The sequence below is a fragment of the Lampris incognitus genome, chromosome 13 (assembly GCF_029633865.1).
Source record: "Lampris incognitus isolate fLamInc1 chromosome 13, fLamInc1.hap2, whole genome shotgun sequence".
Lineage (NCBI taxonomy): Eukaryota > Metazoa > Chordata > Actinopteri > Lampriformes > Lampridae > Lampris > Lampris incognitus.
Genome location: NC_079223.1, coordinates 9,967,728 through 9,972,177, shown reverse-complemented (window position 1 = coordinate 9,972,177; position 4,450 = coordinate 9,967,728).

Sequence of the window (4,450 nt, the reverse complement as noted above, 5' to 3'; positions counted from 1 at the left end):
CTAAGCATTGAACACGAGTCGTTCTCCTTCTGCAAGATGGAAATAGCAGTGAGGATGAGTGAATCCAGTAATGCCTGTGGGCCATTCTGCAAGAAAGAAAAAAAAAACTGTTCCACATTGGTGCACATGAACACCGCTAACGAATGCTAACGGCTGTGTGACGACGGCTTATAAAAGTAAATGACCGGCATTAAGCCTCCTACTGTAAATATGCTCAGCACACTTACAGTGATTAATACAGACGGATACCTAAACCGTCCCTTTGGTATTATGTCAATTTCCCATTGAGTCATGATGACTTCCAGTACGGATGACTGAGCCAAACGGTTCCTGAAGGGTCGTCTGAGCTGCTGTGATCCATCCATAACCGAAACTGTTTTGATAAACAAAGTCCCTCACGACACCTCGCTTAACATCTCGTGAAAAAACTCAAAACTCAAAACATCGTAATGTTTTCACAAATCGCATAACATGCACCAATTACCTCTATGACACGCAATTAAACCTCACTGCTTTCACAGAGGCCCGAAATGTGTTGTGGCTTGTTTTGCAGCGATACACGTCTCCCCATCGCCAAGTCTCAACAGCTTAATTGTTGCCATTTTAAAGACATGCCGTTCTCTGTGGAGCGCGAGCCGTCTCGGCCCTGTGAAGGTAAGCATGCGGGGTATGTATCACCTGAGCCAACAGCAACCTCACCTAGCAATTAGCGCTGAACCCGAAAATTCTCCCGCTATGGAGTAATCATTTGACTAACACATAGAGCTATTTGTATGGGCGATATACGTATGTGTTTCAGAAACGTGTCGGGCTGGGCCTAGTTGACACTTGTTCGCCCTGGGGTTCCTGACATGTTTGTGTAATTTCCATCACGTAAACAACACAGCGGTGGCCCCCTTTACGAGGCGGCGCGAGAGGACGATGCTGCGGCCCCGGTGAAGTCAGGCGACTGATGGGCCTAAGGTGCCAGTAGCAGTATGGATGACGCCGTTTTTGTTTGCTTAAAGGGGGTACGAATGAGTAATCATCCAAGAACTGTGTTATCCCTGTTCTCTTCATACAAAGACGGCCATGGGTTTTTCTCGTCTGAAGCAAAGATACTTTTTTGCCCTACAAAAGAATATTTGTTTTCACCTTTTGCACAGAGCCTCACATACAGTAAATACACGTGCGCATACCATACATACCACAACATGTATAGAGAACAGGGAGACAACAAAACATCTGATCAACGCTGTACTCTCATGCTAAACTTAACTGTTAACGTCGAGACAAAATAAAATCCATTTACTGTGAGTGGAGGAGATACATGGTGTACATTGGATCACATCATTTCATTGCTGTCTAATGGGAGCTGACTCTGGTTGATAATAGTTTGGGCTAATGTAAGACACACAAGACACCAAAACCAAAGAACAACTATAACGAGTAATGTTTTGGCGTCATGACTGTTATTGTGTTGTTGTTATTGTGTTAGATCTCCTGTATAATAAAGAGCCATGAAAGGCGTTTTGGCTGCATACGTCATGCTTATTTACCATGAAAAGGCATGTGGTGTTTGTTTTCTGTATTCATAGTTCAGACTATGCAAATGTGAAAAAAATTGCAGGTGGCAAGAATAAAAAGCCTAGCAGGAGTCTGTTCAATCTCTAAAACAAACAGCATGAGAGGGGGGAAAGATGCTTTTTTGTGTAAAGCTACAACCCTGAAGATCCTTGTTTTTTTTTGTTTTTTTTGTTTTTTTTTACTTAAAGACCCCATGAAATCAAGTTTTTTTTTACACCACATATGTCTTGCACTGATCATCACTCATGGTAAATGGCCCAAACAAGGACAAAAAAAGTCATTTTGTAGGTATTGTTGATGGTATTTTAGGGTTCGTCATTTCCTGGAAAACGATAATAAAACGTTGATGACTCATCCTGCACTCGGGGGGCGTATACTAATTTTGCGTCCAATGAAATGCTTTCTCCAATTTCTATGTCCCGCCCCCGTGACTATTTCTGCCGGTGATCGACGGGCGCGCAGGACATGTAGCCACAGTAACCTAGCTAACAGCAACCTAGTTAGCAGCAACCTAGCTAACAGCAACCTAGTTAGCAGCAACCTAGCTAACAGCAACCTAGCCAGCAGCAACCTAGCTAACAGCAACCTAGCTAACCGCAACTTACTGTAAATTACTAATAAGACCCCCTGGCCGAACGACTAGAGGGTCTGACCCTTTAGCCGAGCGGTTAGTGATGTCGCCTTGTGGTGCAGTACACCCCGTATCGAATCCCGCACCGGGCAAGAAAAAATAACCGGTTACATTGCGACATCACTAACCGCTCGACTAAAGGGTCAGACCCCCTAGTCGCCAAGCCAGCGGGCCTTATTAGTAGTTTATAGTCGGCCCCCTCTCCCGGAAGCGCGTCCCGCGCTCCGAAGAGACTTCTGAGGATCTGCACACTTCCGGGTCCCGCCGCCACCAATGTAACCGGATATTTTCTTGCCCGGTGCGGGATTCGATAGGGGGTGTACTACACCACAAGGCGACATCACTAACCGCTCGACTAAAGGATCAGACCCATTAGTCGATCGGCCAGTGGGTCTTATTAGTAGCTCACATTAGCTAGCAGCAACATTGGTAAAAGGCAACCTATAGGTAACAGGGAACCGCGTCGTAGGCAGAAATCACAGTGTGTGTGGTGTGGTGTGGTGTGGGGTGGGGTGGGGGGGGGCACAGAGAAACTCAGGTGGGCCTACTTCTGAAACGCACATGTTACCCAGAATAGGCCATTACAACTATATTTGCCTGACTGCGTCACAGTTGAATCATACAAGGCTTGTCCATCATCAGAGGTAATGTTACAGGCACCAAGACGAACATTAACTGCTAGCGTCACATCGCCTGGCACGGCGGCCACGCACACACACACACACACCACCACCACCACCACACACACCACCAGCATAAAATCCAACTGCACACCCAACAAAAGCTATGGTGTACATTAGCTTACTTTTGATGATGCCTGCCGAAGACGACGGAGCTTGGAGTTGAACTGGAATTTACCGCCTGGCACTTGCAGAGGAGAAACTGGCGCAGGGGCGGGTGTCTGGGTTGAGAATGATGGCTGAACTTCAGCTGAATTCTCTTCCTCCTGCTGCTTTGTTTCGCCATGATTTCCATCTTAACCTACAGGACAGGCAGCTAGCTGGCGGAAATTAGGCCCCCCGCTCCTCTGCGCGGGCGGTACTCTGGGTGAAGGGGGAGGGGCTGCTCGCAATCTGGCGTTTGCAAAATCTGCCACTCAAAAAATCTGGCCTATCATCATCATCATCATCATCATGCGGTAAACATGAAGCAAGAAACAAGAATATTTTTATTTTTATTTGTTGTGTCGAGTTTTTTTCCCCTTAATTTCAACAGTGTAAGAAATAACATTGACACTTTTTTTGTAATTTGCAGCTAACTCATACATTTTTTGTGATTATGCTGGGTGGGCCAGTTGGAGCTTTAGATGGCACAGGCACATCCGGGGCTACGTGGCTGGCTAGCAGTTACAAGTCGTCACTTGGTCCCGCCCCCCTTAGTTACTGTTGCTATGCCCGTCAAGCATTTCAGAACTATCCAGAAAGTAGCCGGAGAACACCAAAACATGAAGGAAGAAATCAGCGTATTGTGTGGGTAAAAGTAACAGTAATAATACGTTAGCTGTATTAGCTATCAATAATAGCTAGTAGCAAGCTTAGCTTGGAGCAGACAGGTATTTTTGTTGATTTTGGATGGATTAAGCTAGTGTAACCTATTTTTCTGGACTTAGCCTGTTAGTGATTTTAAGTTCCTGTTATAAGCTGTTGCCACAGTATATGCCTTGAGCTCTTATTTTGAAGGCTGAAGAGAGAGCAGAAGTGCTGTATGCAGTGTTGTTGTTGTGGAGTTCTGTTGGGGGAAGAATCCAAATAAAGTGGTCCTCTTATTTTCTTGCCCGGTGCGGGATTCGATACGGGGTGTATTGCACCACAAGGCGACATCACTAACCGCTCGGCTAAAGGGTCAGACCCGTTAGCTAGGGGCTAACGTGTCTTATTAGTTTACAGTCGTCACCCTCTCCCGGAAGCGCGCCCTCGCGCTTTGTCATTCCGCGCTCCGAAGAGACTTCTGAGGATCTGCACACTTCCGGATCCCACCGCTGCCACCAACGTAACCGAGGGTTGTAGATGTCGCCTATACTGTATGAAACTATAAAATAACAAATACGGAGGTTCCACTTTCACACGAGGACCACTTTATTTGGATTCTTCCCCCAACAGAACTCCGCAGCAACAACACTGCGTACAGCACTTCCGCTCTCCAGCCTTCAAAATAAGAGCTCAAGGCATATACTGCGGCAACAGCTTATAACAGGAACTAAAATCACTAACAGGCTAAGTCCAGAAAAATAGGTTACACTAGCCATGGGGTCTG